General features: G+C 47.6%; 1 protein-coding gene across 7 annotated transcripts in view; it reads right to left on the bottom strand.

Moving 5' to 3' along the window:
- Positions 1-17,154, bottom strand: part of TENM4 (teneurin transmembrane protein 4) — a 1,105,140-nt gene that overhangs the window by 806,972 nt on the left and 281,014 nt on the right. Inside the window, exon 1 of one of the 7 annotated variants that reach the window (XM_053305918.1) lies at positions 5,593-6,090. The exons of the other annotated variants lie outside the window; for them this stretch is intronic. The gene's annotated coding sequence lies outside the window, so the exon portion shown is untranslated. Of the gene's footprint in view, positions 1-5,592; positions 6,091-17,154 lie in introns of those variants that run through there. 7 annotated transcript variants of the gene reach the window in all.

Here is a 17,154-nt window from a genome sequence, read left to right on the forward strand (position 1 = left end):
CCTGCCTGAATTCTTGAAGAGCTGCTGCCAGCCAGTGTAGACAATACTGAGCTAGATGGACCAATGGTCTAACGCAGTATAAGGCAGCTTCCCATGTACCCTGCTTCTGCTATCCAGGTTTCCTTTTTCCTAGCAAGCTTCCTAGATGTTAACCTCTCCAGCATTCCTGTTCCTTTCCCCATCACCACCCCACGTCCCCAGGCCCTATGTGAGCTTGCCCCTTGCCACACTTAAATTTTCACTTCCCTCCCTGAACCAACACTGTCTTTCAACATTCTATCATGGAGTGCCAATTCCTCTATTTTAAGAAGCATAGAAGCCTGCTGGCACAACCAGCATAATGAGGATGGAGGGGAAGGGTGAGATTGCAGTTCCTCCATCAGGATTAAAAACATCGCAAGACAACTACTTGTGAGATCACTTTCCTGAATGCCTTAATTTCCAACTTGGGCCACAAAGATGACTAGTGTGTAATTCGGCTCAAATTTATTTAAATATATTGCTTTACCACAGTCCCATTCACCCACTAGTTAAATTTTATTTATATATTTGATTTCTATACCACCCTTCCAAAAATGGCTCAGGGCAGTTTACATTAAAATAAAAACAATTAAAATCAAGTAGTTAAAATAAAAAAACTAAAATAAATAAATAAATAAAACCAATTAACAATTAAAAAATATTTAAAACAGTTTTAACACCCTGGAAAACCAGACCAAACGTTTACAGTTTAAAAAACAGTTAAAAAACCATGGAAGGCCAAGCCAAACAAAAGTCTTAAGGGCTCTCCTGAAGGCCAATAATGAACTCAGATTACGGATTTCCGCAGGGAGCGCATTCCACAGCCCGGGAGCAGCTACAGAGAAGGCCCGCTTCTGAGTCGCCATCAGACGAATTGGTGGTGGTAACTGGAGACGGACCTTCTCAGATGACCTTAACATGTGGTGGGGATCATGTAGAAGTTCAATGAACGTGCAGTCTGGGCACTGTGTATACACAACTGTTGATCTGTATGTACATGTCTTCAACAACACTCACACTGCAGTGCACACAATCTAAATGCCACATTTTCAAGGGGCCCAGTTCTCCTGTTGACTTTTAGCATTAACACAGGCATAGTCATTCACACGAAAGTGTGTACGCATACTTGTACTTCTGTACAGCTTAACATGTGAATAGCACTCCTATGTCTAGCCAACAAGCAAACCTACAGCTGTTGAGCAATGGAACCCGATCACAATCTTGATGTGCTAATTTGAGCGTACGGCTTTGCTTTCATTTCATAGTCATCCAGGTCTGGCCAGGGTGTGATATATCCTGACCAGGCCTATATATATATATACACACAGGCTGGGGGGATACACCCACATCCACGCATGGACTTCCAAACCAGAATGCCTGCTGTATGTTGCTAGACTGATGACTTGAGCTCAGGATGAAGGCAGGGTTGGAGATCTTGTGTGCTGGAGATGGCATATATTGCTCTGTTGACCAGGCAAGAGTAGAAAGCCAAGTTTCTGGTATGTCTACCTGGCCTCCAATACAGAGATGTCACAATGTCTGACAACTGTAGGGGAAGGTGCAAAATTGCAGGTTGCACACCCCTGTTCCCTTGGGGCCTGAAGAGGGTTTCTGAGACATGTGCCAGGTAATCCACGAGGTTACATGCCAGCCTTAGACCACGAGATTCCCATTCAGACCCTGGACAAAAGTGGCCCCATGGTCTTACTAATATTTAAGACATTAATAGGACTACTGCAGAGCAAGGAGCCTTATGGATCTGAATAGGGTGAGGGGAAGAAAAGACAAACAATCTTATCCAAATGATGTCTATCCAAGCATTTTGGGATTAAGGATTTAAAGCAACATTGATTTGAAATCCCTAATAGGAAACCACTCGTATCATATGCCACTCAACTATCCAGACACCCTCCCTACCTCTCTTTACGATAGTATTTGCAATGTTAGATCTGGAAACATTATGTTACATAAGATCTCAGTTCTGCTTCGTCGTAAGGATGTGATTCTGACAGAAAATGAACCACCGAAGCAGAAATTTGAACAAAACTAGATCTGACATTCCCTAGTGGAAAAAAGAAAGAGGGGAAGGGAAGGGAGACTTTACTTATTTATTTAAGCATCTTGCCTCTTTTAAAAGTGGAACCATAGTCCATCCTGTTGCACTCCTGGATGAGGGAATGCACAGAAATGATGGGTCAAAAATAAATAAAGAGCAGGAGTATGTTAAGAGATGGTCTCTTTCTTATTAGATACCCCGGGGGGTGGGGGAAGAAAGAAATCTCAGGTCCCAATTAGCCCCTTGAAACAACACAAAGTTAGAACAGTACTCTCCCCACCATCTCCCCAATTACTGCTACAACTTTAATTCACTGAAAATAAAAGAGGGCAGGTGATCATTGCAAGTAGGTGAGCAAAATATGCAAGTTTGAACTTTTAAACCACATGCACCCATGCACAGACACACACACACACACTTAACCTCTATACTCCCAGAATCCAGAGAAATAATGACCACTTCCTCTTCATTTTTACTCAAAGTCACAACCTTTTGGTCTCTTCCAGTAAATCTGAAACAATCTTCATCTCCTCACAGTCTCCAGACCTGCACACTTGACAAAATAAACACAAGACTTTCAACACAGAGGCATCCTAGACAAAAGGTCTGGGGCAGCAAAGAAGACAAAATGAAGAAAGATGGCTAGGCAGGAGTAAGAGACTCTGTAGGAGTGGAGAGCTCTTTTCTACACAGTTCACCAATTCCAGACACTTTCAGGAGAAACAGGTTGTAAGCAACGCACATGCACACACACATACAACCACACATGTGGCACACATGTGCCAGTCGCCTTCCCAAGGAAACGCAGCACATCCATGTGCTGGGCATGCCTTCATAGAGCTAAGCAGTGAAAGCTCTCTTTAGCAAATGCTCTGCCACCTCAGCACACCTCACTACACGTTGCTGCCTCCCAGAAATTCAGAGATGGGGTTTTTTTTCTGTCCAAACAGCTTTTGCCTTAAAGGGAGATGGTTGCAATGGGAAATCCTAGGGGTCCCAAACAATCTGAAATTATCCAGCAGCTTATAATAGGCTTGGATCCAGCATCCTGATCAGGAAGAAGGCGGAAGTTGCAGCTAGCCACAGAACAGCAAAACAGTGTGATATTCGAATCAGACAAATGGTATGTGTGTGTGTGTGTGTGTGTGTGTGTGAGAGAGAGAGAGAGAGAGAGAGAGAGAGAATTTATAACAATAATCTACCCTGCACTACTGTCACCAATTTTCTGTTTCTGCCACACTGCAAAGGTTTGGTAAAAGGTTGCCCCTGCCCCATTCCCTCAAGTTCTGCCTGGCATGCAGAGGGGAAAAATATTACCAGCTAGAGCAAGCTAGCTTCCCTGCAAAGTAGCTACAGGCTGAGAAAGGGGGAAGGTGCACCAAGGGAAAGGTGTTTGGCTCTGGAATGGCCAATGAAATAAATTAAACAGAGACAAATTGCTTGACTTCATAACCAATCAGGCAGCTTTCCCCTAATTCTGCTCCAGGAGCAAACATGGACGCTATTTTGCCCTTGATTCAGTGTGCTTCCTGGGTCTAAAGGTAAAAACAAAACAAAAAACCCAATTCTATTGCACACATATTCCATTTCCTATCTGTCGTTGTGACAGATACTAAGATAGTAAGAGCACATGGCCTGTGATAGTGTGTATTGGATGGAGGACACCAGCCACCTTCATAGCATTACAACCCTTTCAGAAGTGAGCTCTGCCATAAATGAACCAAGTAGGCACACAAATACAGTGCCTTGCATAAGTTACACCTCCCTTGTTCAATAAAAAGGCAGGCAACAGGCAGACCAGACAGTAAACTTTCTGTCTAGTTTATCAAATGCACTAGTCAATCAGAATCACAGCATGACTATTCAATATGTCTTTTAAAAACAATTGTGTTCGAAGTAAAAAGGGAGTTGCATTGATATTTTTTTTTAAGACATTCTAAAATATAACTTTTTTAGAAGGCAAGGCAATAACAACCCAAGTACAACTCAGCTAAATTGAAGGGAATAATTTGCAGCACGGCAGCCACTTATTTCAAAAGACAAGCCATTTCTCAGTATGGTAAGACTGCACACACAACACAGGGATGGCAATACATTGCAAATGCAACATTTCTGGGTGTGAATTCTTACAACAGTTCTTCTTCTTTTTTTAAGCACCACACAAGTTAAAGGCGGGCACTTTCCAAGTTTGAAATCCCAGCTACTTTAGTACAATTAGATCCCACCTTCCCCGCCAACAAATACAACATTAATGTACGGTAGCAATATAAGATACATTGTTCTGCCATCTACAAATGAGCCCCATTTTTTAAAAAGTCAATCTGAATTTGAACATACATGGGGTGGGGGCAGGAAATCACCCAGAGGGGTTTAAAAAAAAAAAAACAACCTTTAAAAATGCCAGAAGTTAGGAACATGACAACAGAAGGATAGAGGTTAGTTTTCCTTCCTTTTAAGTTGTACCCCTGGAAAAGCTTCTGCACAGCCTTTTAGTTTTAAAAAAAGAAGACTCTCTACCCTATTTTTAAACAAAATGTGCCATGCAGCCCAATCCCAGGCACGATTTCTGTGGAAATAAATCTCACTGAATTCAATGGGGCTTACTTATCCCTAGAAAGTGTGTGTAGGACTGTGGCCGGAGCGAACTAGGGTCTCAGCCAACACAGATCCAGATGTAAACAGAACTAGCACGAGACCAAAGGAACCAGAAGACAGTGTAAAAAGGGAAGGAGGGAGGATGAACCCCAAAGGTGGGAAGAGCTGGGTGGAGCAGGAGGAAAGATGGGGACCCTTCCCTCTAGCTTTCAATTCAGCTAGAAATAACTTCTTGATCTATTAGCAAAGCTGGTCCTCCTTACCCTATCTCCACAGCAGATCTGAGGGGCTGGATCCTGCCGCCCTCCTCCTCCTCCTCCTCTCCAGAAGGACTGGAAAGCGAAAGGGGGTCATCACCCTTTCCCCATCACACACCCAGGCTTGCAAACTACAGCTTTCCAGTACAGAGAAGGCGTGCTTGTCCCAGTTTACACGGTAGGGGACTCATGAGCCTGCATCGCCGCCTGCCTCCTTCGATGAACCGGCGCTGCGATTGAACCCAAGAAGCTGCATAGATTTGGTGTCTGCAAGAGGAGAGGCTCGGAGAGTGGCGGTGGTGGTGCTGGAGACCGCCGCCCCCCCATCAGAAGAGATGCAAGCCATTGCAAAAGACTGTGAGAAGCCACTGATGGGGGGCTTGCCTCCCCACCGCCCGCCACAGCCCCCTTCGCCTATGCAAGGTGATGCATAGAAAAATCCATACGTCTGGGAAAGATGGTGCTCATTTCCATTCCCCCCCCCCAAAAAAAAATTATATTGCAGCACAAAATGATCAGGGCGTGGGGGGAAGGGAGCTAGAGACCGCGAGAGAGCTGGGCAGAGCTTCTAAAATCCTGAACCGTGGGGGGGGGGGAGAGGGAGAGCAGGGAGGGGACCCAAGGAGAAGGTTGATCATCAGAAGAAAACCCTCCCCAGCTTACCATGTCTGCAGAGATCGCCTTCCTTCGCAGCTGCCCAGCAGCTCGATCCCAAAGTGGGGGAGAAACTAAAGCCAGCCCCAGGAACAGCAGCATCGCATCCTAAAAGCAGCCCCGAAGATCAGCCATGCCAACCACCAAAAAAAGGAGGAGGAGGAGGAGGGAGGGAGGGAAACACAGCCCCGAGCCTGCTCCGCTTCGGCTTCTCTCCAGGCGAGGGGAAAGGAAGGGACTGTAAGGGGATGTGGGGGGGAGCCGTGAAAATGTCCAGGCTAAGCGAGCTGCAATCCCAAAAAATAGAAACCGCGTCCCTGCTCACTGCCGCCGCCGCCGCCGCCTCGCTCTGGCTCTGGCTCTCCCCGCTGCGTGCTTCGGGCTCTCTTATACATACACACATAGGAGGGCGAGGGGGAACGGCAGAGAGGGAGGCTCGCGCGCGCACACAGCCAGGCAGGTTGCATGAATGGGAGGCAGGAGCCAATCCCCCGCCGCCGCCGCCGCCGCTGCTGCCTGGGAATGGGCAGCCGCCGCCGCCGCCAGCAGCAGCAGCCACACATGCATTCGCAAGCTGGCCTGCACCATTCACACGGGGGTGGGGGAGGCAGCGCTGGCTCGGGCTCCGCCGCCCAGCCTGCCGCCTCCCTGCCCATCGCCTAGCAGGGCCCCAGGCCAGGCTCCCTGGGGGAGTGGGACCTCCTGCCCGGCCCTGGGTGGATTCTTCCAGGTGTTGCCCTGCCTGGCCTCGCTCCTTCCTCCGCCTGTCCCGCTGCAGACTCGACAGATGTCATTGAGAAATGGCAAAGACACCCCACCCCACCCCACCCCCAAAGCTGCTTCCTCCTAACCACTGGCTGGCCGGCCTGGAGATGGTACTGCTGAGGCTACTTGGCGAGGCTGGACTGGTGCCACGGCTCTGTTTCCCATGCCAAGGCTCAGCCCAGGTCTTCTGGTAGCAAGCATGACTTGCCCCCTTAGCTAAGCAGGGTCTGCCCTGACGGCATATGAAAGGGAGACCTGATGTGTGAGCACTGGAAGAGATTCCCCTGTGGGGATGGAACCCGCAGCTCTGAGAAGAGCATCTAGGCTCCAAGTTCCCTCCCTGGCATCTGCGAGGTAGAGCTGAGGGAAATTCCTGCCCGCAACCTTGGAGACGCCGCTGCCAGTCCGTGAAGACAATAGTGAGCTAGAAAGACCAATGGTCTGACTCAGTAAGTGGCAGCTTCCTCCTATGTTCCTAAGTGCAGAGTGCATTGCTCCCACTGCTGAGGAACTACAGAGTGTGCTCAGGAATCAAGGACTGGAAGGAAAGGTCTCTGCATGGAGTGAAGACACCTAGGAGGGAGTAAGCAGCTTGGGGATATTGCTGGATCCGGCTCTGCTTTTGGAAGCTCAGGTGGTGGCCAGGGGTGCCTTTGCATGGCTTTGGCTAGTGCACCAGTTGCATCCCATTCTCAGAAAGGCAGATCAGGCCACAGTTTCCCATGCTTTAGTTACGTCATGGCTGGATTATTGTAACACACTCTACATGGGGCTGCCCTTGAAGAATATTTGGAAACTGCAGCACCTAGATTTTATCTGGAGCTGCCCACTGGGATCACATCACACCCATTCTGAAAGAGTTGCACTGGCTGCCAGTTCGTTTCCGGATCCAATTTAAGGTGCTGGTTTTGACCTTTAAAGCCCTTAACGGTTTGAGCCTGGGATACCTGAGGGACCGCCTGCTCCCAAGGGTTACTGCCTGCTTGAAGAGGTCATCTGAGGGGGCTCTGCTCTGGGTGCCAACAATGAGGGAGGCTCGGCTGTCATGCACTCGGGACAGGGCCTTCTCTGTTGCTGCCCCTGGACTCTGGAATGCTCTCCCGGTGGCTATTCACTCCTCAGTCTCCATCACAGTTTTTAGAAAGCATGTAAAATCTTGGCTTTTTAACCCAGGCATTTATATGATTGCCTCTATTGCTGCTTTTTTGTATATTGTATTTTGTATGGTTATTTGATGCTTGTATTTTAAATCTTTTTAGTCAGATTCATGTTTTTATATTTTAGCTTCATATTTTAATTGTCTATTTTTATAGTCTCGTTTTAGTTTTTCTGTGTCCCAGAACCTTGGGATTGTTTTAATGAAAGGCAGTATATAAATTTAACCATAAAATAAATAAATATATATGCCCCATTGAACACAGTGGGACTCAGCTCTGAGTAGGCAGGATTACAGTTACACCTGCTTTTCTAGAAAAAGAACTAGTTATTTTATTTATTTGCTTCTTGACTGGTGGATGAGATTTCTGCCCTGCCCTGCAGGAAAGCCTCCCAAATGGCCTGAACATATTAAAAGCACAAAACAATATGCATATTAATATAAGGACAGTAACAACAAATTCAGCACCACTCAATAAATAATACACTGGGGTTTGCATAGTGAAGCCAGTGAAAACATAGTGAGAGCCAGCGTGGTGTAGTGGTTAGAGTGCTGGACTAGGACTGGGGAGACCCGAGTTCCAATCCCCATTCAGCCATGAGACTTGCTGGGTGACTCTGGGCCAGTCACTTCTCTCTCAGCCTAACCTACTTCACAGGGTTGTTGTAAAAGAGAAATTCAAGTATGTAGTACACCGCTCTGGGCTCCCTGGAGGAAGAGTGGGATATAAATGCAATAATAATAATAATAATAATAATAATAATAATAATAAAAACACAGTATATTAAAAGGCCTGGGCACAGACTTGAAATGCCAGGCATCAGGGCTGGCATGACTGGGCACCTGCCAAGGGCCCCGGGCCCTCGGAAGGACCTCTTGCTGATCCTTGAGACCCCCCCTCTGTGCTTTGCTGAGAGGGTGGCGGAACAGTTTGCTCCAGACCCCGCCCCCCAATTAGTGGGGGACCCTGGAGGGCAGTTTGATGAAGGCCTCTGGAGACCTGGAGACAGCCCTAGCATGGACAGCAAGACTGGACCGCAGTCGGTGAGTGGGCTCATGTGGAGGACCGTGTGGAGGGCTGTTTGCCATTCCTTTCTAGGGAGGGCATTCCCTGGGCAGTCCAAGATGTTTTACTGCCTGAGGCAAAGCAGCCAGGAGGCCAAAGGAAGGAGACAGTGTAAAAGGGGAGGATGACCCCAGAGGTAGGAAGAGCTGGGTGGGGCAGGAAGAAAGATGGGGTCCCTTCCTTCCATCTTTCAGCTAGAAATAACTTCCTGATCGATTAGCAAAACCCACCTACCTATCTCCGCAGCATGACAGCCCATCAACGAGCTGCATGCCCATAGCAAGGCGCAGAAGGGCGGTGGCAGTGGATGGTGGCCCTGGCACCTAATGCCCCCTGTGCCCTGCCACACTTCCACAGCTGAGGTGACTGCTTCCCCCTGCCTCATGGAAGGCCTGCCTCAGGGCATTCTACAAGCAGGGTGCAACCACAGAGAAGGTTCTTCCATGGGCCCCCACCTTTGATGGGACACACCTTTGATGGGACAGGAACATAGAGTCAGGGTCGGCCCGTCCAGTAGGCAAACTAGGCGGTTGCCTAGGGCGACGAAAGCCTGGGCCATGTGACACCCAACAAACCAAAGGCAGGGCCAACCCACCTTCTGGGCAGACCTAGCCAGGTGCCTGGGCAGCAACTGGTGGACTGCACACCCCTCCACCCAACTGGTGGAGTTGCCCACTTGCTCTCCTTGCCACTCCGTCCACCGCTGCTGCCACTGCCCACTGCTTCTGGGCAGCCGGACTGCCACAGCGTGTTATAACCATGTTGCCGCGTTGTGCAGCAAGCCAGCTGCCAAGAAGCACAGCTGAGCCTCCAAGGCTGACCTTAATGTCCAGACAGGTTAGTACATGATCCTTGACATATCCTTCTCCCAAGTCAGTGATGGTGATGACTGTAACTATGGTGATGATGATTAATCCAGTGTTATCTGTGCATGGGGCACTGTGCAGAGTGATGTTTCATTCCATATCCTCTTCAGTCTGTATCCTGCTTTTCGACTAGAAAGGGTGCCCCAAGCGCTTCACTAATTCATAACACCCAGCAGTAAAAGGGCAATACATTTTTTAAAGTACCAGCATTTCAATAAACAAACTAGTTCAATAAAATCAGCCTCCCCCCACCCCACCCAAAATAAACAAAATCTGTGAAGCTGCAGTAGCAAGAACTGCATGGATATAATCATGCTAAAACAGAAATTCGAATTAGGCACTTGAGCAAGGGTATTGACAAGATGGAAGAGAGATGAAAGTCACAGGCGGAGGAAGGAAACCGGGACCAGATTTATCCCCCTGACCTTGCCCTAGCCATTGATAGCATAGCTAAGTCAGAGGCCTTTCCTCCACCTCCGATTGGCAAGGAGTTTGCACAGCAAAAGGACAGGTCTCTACTCCCAAGGAGCCTACAATCTTAAATCGACAACTGAAAAAATAATATAAGAAGAAAGTACAAGGGTGGAGTGGAAGACTCTGGACAGATAGTTATTGGCTCCGAAGCTCATTCATTCCCCAGCGCTGTTTTAATAGTTCTTCTTTCTGTATAATTACTTACATTCCTTATAATCTTTCCTTTTTTATAATCACCTTGTTTAAATTGGGGGGGGGGGTGGTGGAAAGCACACACACACACACCCAGACAAAACTAGGTGGGCAAATGGGTGAGCAAGTGTGGGTGGGATGGGAGGTTTTACAAAATTGAAATTTTTGAATATACGTCTCCATGGATTATGCTAAGAAAAAGTAAGGGGGGTGGGATGCTGCCAGATGTTGAGATTATCACTTGGGAGGATTGTTGCTGTTTATTCATATTGTAGCTGCATATTAAAGAGCCAATATTTTGTCATTCTTTAATATTCACAGATTCATTCTGGGAAAGATCAGAAGGGCTTCAAAATCAGCACATGCACATATGCACGTGCACGCACGCACACATGCACACACACACACACACACACACCACTTACAAGGCAAAATCCTTAACATAATAACTGCCTTCTCAAATTAACACTCAAAAATCAAGGCTACATACTGTAGGCAAGTGGAGAACAGAACCATGTACACTCAAGGTCACAGCAGAGAGTTCCGTCAAGTGAGCCAATGCACATTCTGCAGGAAACATAAAAGGGATGTGCATGAAACAATTTTTGCAATTCGATTCAAGCTTGAAACTGCTGCCCTTGAATCTGCCCTCGAATTGATTCGGCCAAATTTTTAATGGCTGAGGGACAGCAAAATGGGTTTGGTGGCAGGGCCCCACTGGGTGCCAACTGCCACCCAACCCCCAAAGGAATCAGGGAAAGGGGTGAATTTTTAGGAATTTTTATGTGTTGTGGATTCTCAGTTGTGAAATGACTTCTTCACAGGGAATCCCTAAGAAGATGTTATTCCACAACTGAGAATCCACACACAGTTATTTCCCAATGGAGAATCCACACATTAAAATTCCCAATTTGTCCCTTCCCAGCTTCTGTCATCACCCCCGGTAGTGATGGCAGAAGCTCGGAGGGGACAAAATGGAAATCGCTGGGGACAAAATGGAAGCTCGAATCATCGAATCAATTCGAGCTCATTTGATTCTACCTCAAATCTGGTACATATCCTCAAGGGTGATTCAATTCGAGGTTGAATCATTCAAATCGCCCAGATTCAAGTTGCGTCAATTCACCCACAGATCAATCCTCACATCCCTAAAAAGAATTACCACCAAAATGCCCAGCCCTATGACTAGTGGCATATTTGTGAAGGTTGAGCTTGTATATTTAGACACCCACACAAACACACAAGGAAGCAGTAGTTACAAACTTTCCCTGGTGTTCACTTGGGGACACCCCTGAGGGTGGAGCTATGTATACCTCTTAGCCCCATTCAGATTTTTTAAAGCACTTCTATAACAATCTACAGCGGTGCAAATGGACTGGAAATCCTGTCCCCAATCCATCAGTCACCCTCTCATCCCACCCCAAAGTGTGTCATTTGTCTGAACAGGGACGCTCCCTATCCATGATGGTGGTGGCCGCTTCGATGATTGTGAGGCTGGATTGCACCAGCAGGACGATCCCTGAAGCACCCACCAACACAGGTAAGGTTCAAATGCTGCTCTAAGCTTGAGCAGCAGGGCGGGAGGGTGACTGATGGTTTAGAAACAGGACTTCATGTTGGAAGTGAAGGACTATGCACTGTCTTTTGTCTCAATGACAGTGGAGGACAGACTAGCGAGTCAGAGGGCTAGAGGTCAAGACATTGGTCATCCCTTCTCTACTGCTCTGACACTATCTCTTTGGAATGTAGATTGCTACTCTTAGGGACTAACTTCCTTCCTTCCTGCTTTGCACTTCCTTTTACCTTTTTCTTTTCCTGTTCCTTCTATCTTGCAACATGCAAGCTCCTCTCCCCTGTACCATGTGTGCAGAGATGCAGAATCCATCTGCTTCCAGCTAGCTAGCTAGATTAGAGATCCTAACTCCTCACTTTCCTATCCAGAATGGAGTTCTCTAATAAATACCATTTATATTGATTTGAAACTATGAACTGGCTCCAAGTTACTTTACTCTCAGCATACATGCATGCCTAACCAAATTCCGCTGTGTTGTGCCTCTGTGCACTCTGCTGTAGTGAAAAAGGAATTCTCCTACCAGAGAGAATTCCCAACACTTCCAACCCATTTGCGTCGCTGTTCATGGTTACAGCAGTGCTTTTTAAAAATATCTGAATGGTGCTTGTGCCTCTGGTGAATCCAATTTCTGGAGAGACTGGTACATTTTGCATCTTTTCAACCATGCGTGAGAATGCACCCTGTTTATTTTAGCCCAGTGGAGATGTTGGTTTTATGTACAGAATATTGGGACTGCACCTGCTAACCCTGCTCCTGACCTTCCCACATTCAAGTTCCCATTTGCAAAGGGGCTGTGCATGCATACCTAAAGTCGGGAAGGCCTTGCACCCATGGGGGTGGTTGGCACCCTCGCTCTGGGCCACCCCAGCACCCCCCAAGTGCAGTTATGGGGCTGCTGAAACCTCCATTCTTCCCTATGGAGAAAAACCTTAAAGTCACTTGTGGGGTGCTGGGATGGTCCAGAGTTAGTGGTGGCCTAGTGCATAGATGGTGCCAACCACCCCCATGGGTTGCTAACCCATGGGGTACTGGGTTTTGTTGTTTCTGAGGTGTTCTGAGTGTAGATTCTTTGGTAGCATATTAGATTTTCAATGACAAACCATGAATCCACTCTCATCTGCTAACCTTAAAGACACATAAACTTCAAAAATCACTTAAAAATCAGCCCTTTGCCCAATTCCTTTCAAATAATTCTGACAGCTTCCTTGCCCCCCTTGGGCACTACCACCCACCACACTCTGCTCTAGGCCACCCCTTTCCCCCCAACGTGAAGCTATACATTTGCTGACACCTCCATGCTTCTTTATGGAGAAAAACCTTAAAGACGCATAAGCTTCAAAAATCACTTAAAAATCAGCCTTTTGCCCAATTCCTTTCAAATAATTCTGATAGTTTCCTTGCCCACCCTAGGAACTACTACCCACCACACTCTGCTCTATGACACCCTTTCCCCCCCGACGTGAAGCTATACATTTGCTACAATCCTCATTATATGCTATGAGGAATTCAAAAATACTTTTAAAATTCACCAATAATCGGAGGAGTATCCGATTGCCTTGGGGTTTTTGGGGTGGTAGGTACCCCTGAGTGCCTACCACCCACCCCACCTTTGTGCTCCTAGGTGCTACACAATAGGGGATAATGGGCTGGTTTGGGTCCCATTATACCCTATGAGAAAAATAATTAAAAATATTTCAAATATTCATAAAAAATCGGAGTGTCCAATTGCTTTGGGGTTTGGGTGGTTGTTGGCACCCATGGGTGCTACACAATAGGGAATAATGGGCTGGTTCAAGTACCATTCTACCCTATGAGAAAAAAAAAATAAATTTCAAAAATTCATTTAAAAATTGTACGAATGTCCAATTGCTTTGGGGTTGGGTGGTAGGTACCCCTAGGTGCCAGCTACCACCCCACCCACTTTTGGGGGTTCAAACCAGTTTGAATCGAACCACCCTCTGTTTGGTTCGAATTCGAACCTGCAGCTCAACCCTGATGGCTGGTCTGGTTCGAATTCGAACCTTCAAACCACCCTGGTTCGGATTTGAACCAGTTTGAATTTGAACCAGTTCGCACATCCCTAGCTCAGAGTGGGGACTGACTGAAATAAGCCAAAATGTTTCTGATTTGGGGAGGTGGGATTACTCTCCTGAGCCATTCCAATGGGGGAATCGAAGAGTTTGCCCATTGCTACTCTATGATAGGAACATAGGAAGCTGCCATATACTGAGTCAGACCGTTGGTCTATCTAGCTCAGTATTGTCTCCGCAGACTGGCAGCAGCTTCTCCAAGGTTGCAGGCAGGAGTCTCTCTCAGCCCTATCTTGGAGATGCTGCCAGGGAGGGGACTTGAAACCTTCTGCTCTTCCCAGAGCGGCTCCATCCCCTCAGGGGAATATCTTCCAGTGCTCACACATCAAGTCTCCCATTCATATGCAACCAGGGCAGACCCTGCTTAGCTAAGGGGACAAGTCACGCTTGCTACCACAAGACCAGCTCTCTTCTGTTCTGGAACGGGTGACATACCTCTAAACGCCAAATCATCCATTGAAACAAGGACATAATGTAATCTTAATTTCCCAGTTGTATATAGTATTGGAGGCTGTTCCCACATGCAGCCTAATCCAAGCTCAGGATGCCCAGTCTGGGTTAGGCTGCGTGTGAGAACCGCCGGGATTGGGCCTGATCCTGGTGGGCCAGCACCACCTAGCTCAGCTCTTCTTGCCCGGCTGTTAACAGATGTTAAGAGAGCAAACGTTCCCTTAACCCAGGCTTGCAGCTTGTGTGCGAGCCAGGCTGCCAATGCATCGTGCATGCCATACGGTGGATTGTGGGATTCCTGGAGGCATTGTCCCAGCCTTTGGAGCTGTGTGCTGAATCATAACGTATGATTCCCCCCTGAATATTAGCATCACTCGTCTTAGTAACCCTTCCCACCCCCACCACCCTACCCACCCCCGCCCGCTGCCTTGTGAACTACCTCTTGGTGTTCCATTATTGTTGGTATTTTGCTTTAAAATACCTTTTCAAAGCCGACTCCAGAGCTTTATGGAGGTATCATATCAGTTTCGGAATGTTGAGATGGGCTGTGGTGTAAGTGCAGATTTCTGAAACGATCTACTAAATTTGTTTTATTCAGTCTATCTGCAAACAGCACAGAGCCAAAACTGCTGGCTCCCACTTTTATTGCCTCTCTTCTTTCGCCTCACCCATTTCAGCCACCGTGAAAAAGCAAAAAGTCACTGCACTTTAATCCAAATTTTGAAAGCAAAGCAAAAGGCGAATCGCAAATACGCAGTTTTTACTATAAGCAGCAGAATTTTCAGGGCTGAATTCTAGAGGGGCTGAGGAAGCTGACATTACTAATTCTTTTAATATTGGATATATTCAGAATGAACTAATGTTTGCATTGATGCTATTGATTCTGCAACACATTAAAAAAAACCAACAAACCTAGAATTGGGATGCAGAGGAAAGATAATGTGGGCCTTTAGGAAGGACACATTTAAATAGGAGAACATGATAATATCTTCCAGAATAGACCACTTCTACCTTCTGTCATGAACTTATGATGCTGCTTTACCCTAAGATCATTTGGTCACCTATTTTATTATAATATGGCATGGGGGATGGGGTCGTAGCTCAGTGTTAGAGCATCTGCTTTGCATGCAGAAGGTTTCGGGTTCAACCCCTGGCTTCTCCAGGTCGGGCTGGAAAAGACCTAACAGGTGTATCCAGCTTTTTTCATATTAAAAAAACCCAAAATATAAACACAACAAACCAAAAATGCTAACACAGTTGCTAAAAATGAACACTAAAACCAAATCAATCACATTATCACAAAGACAGTACTAAGAGAAACTAGAAGGATTGAGGAAGGAAACACCAGCAGAAAGCTGGATGTAATAAAGTCTTTGGTGGCAGGGAGTTCCACATGCTGGGCACCACTACAGGGGAAAAAAAACACCCCTTCTTGCTGCCAAATAAGCCTCTGAGGGCCGCAGGACACACCTGACAGACAGCTTCTTGTGTGAGGAGGCAGTCTTTCAGATACGTTGGCCCTAAGCGGTATATAGTCCAGTAATATCTTCTCTGACTGGCAACAGCTGTAGTATCTTCCCATAGGTAAGGTTGTTAGGCATACTCACAACTAGGACATAAATACTACAGCAGCTTTCCAAGGTGTTGGGCATGGATCTTTTAAAGTCCAAGACCCTTTTAATGAGAGCTGCTGGGACCTTCTGCATGAAAAGAATGTGTCTTTGCACTGAGATATGGCTCCTGCCCTTAAAATGAGTGGGTTGTGCAGGAGATTCAGCCCAAGAAATGGCTGGAGGAGCTGCAGCTGATCCAGACGTTCACCTTCTGAAAAGACAACTGCTGCTTGGGCAGAAGTTGGCTTTCATTTGGCTGGTGTCTGGCTAAAGAAGTTCATGGACTGTGGAAGGTGTCGGGATGCCATGTTACCTGGTTGCCTGCATGGCCCTTTGGAGTCTGGAGGAGAGTGTGGCATCCCTCCTGTGGGGCATCTGTTCCCTTCACGGGATGGCAGGGGTGAGAAGGGTCCAGGCTGGTCAGGTCCCAGTGGGGTTGAGAGTAATGATGTGCATGGAACCGTCGATGGCCGGTTCAGTGGTGATGGTGGGGGGTACATTTAAGGATTGGGGAAGGTGCTCCCCCCCATATTTCCCTGCCGGCGCTGTGCTTAAAAATTGTCCTGTGCGGCAGCAGCGTACCTCCTTGCCCCCCCCCCAGTGTGCATTGGACAGGAAGTGCCTGGTCCGTGTGCACACATTGCGCACGCACGCACACCGGGCACTTCCGGTCCAACGCGTATCGGGGCAGCAAGAAGGTACGCTGCCGCCCCGCGGGACAATTTTTAAGCACCGTGCCGGAGGGGGAAACGTGGCGGGCCAGGCGAGGGGGGGGATAAGAGCACCCCCTGATCCTTAAAGGTAACCACCACCACTGCCTTACCTTCTGAACCGCTGGCACTTCGAACCAGTTTGGCAGTCCATAAAAGGGCCACCAAACCAGTTCATGCAGATGCCTAGTTGAGAGAGCAAGGTAGGGAGAGCTGCAAGGAACAGCTCCAGGGAGACAGCTAGGTTGGGTGGGGCAGGAAACAGGAAACAAGGTCAGGAAGGGGGCGGGGCTGGAAGTAGGCTTTAAGCCCTGTCAGCTCTGCACTGGGGCATTTAAGAAAAGGGCAACTGATGATGAGTGGCCGCTTCTGAGTATGGGAGCTGGGAGCTCCCCAGAAGAAGGAACCAACTAAATGCAGCAAGCCAGAAAGAGGACTCAGGTGACAAATGAGCCTCCTCCCCTGGCTGTACCTGAGGCTGGCCTTTTCCGTTCCTACTAGTTCAGTTCCTACTAGTTCCTACTAGGAATGTGCACGAGGGACCGGCAGTTCCGCTGGTTTGAAGGTGGGGGCTGTTTGGAAAGGGACTGTCCGGGTGGCAGCATACCTCCCTTAC

The sequence above is a fragment of the Hemicordylus capensis genome, chromosome 3 (assembly GCF_027244095.1).
Source record: "Hemicordylus capensis ecotype Gifberg chromosome 3, rHemCap1.1.pri, whole genome shotgun sequence".
NCBI lineage: Eukaryota > Metazoa > Chordata > Lepidosauria > Squamata > Cordylidae > Hemicordylus > Hemicordylus capensis.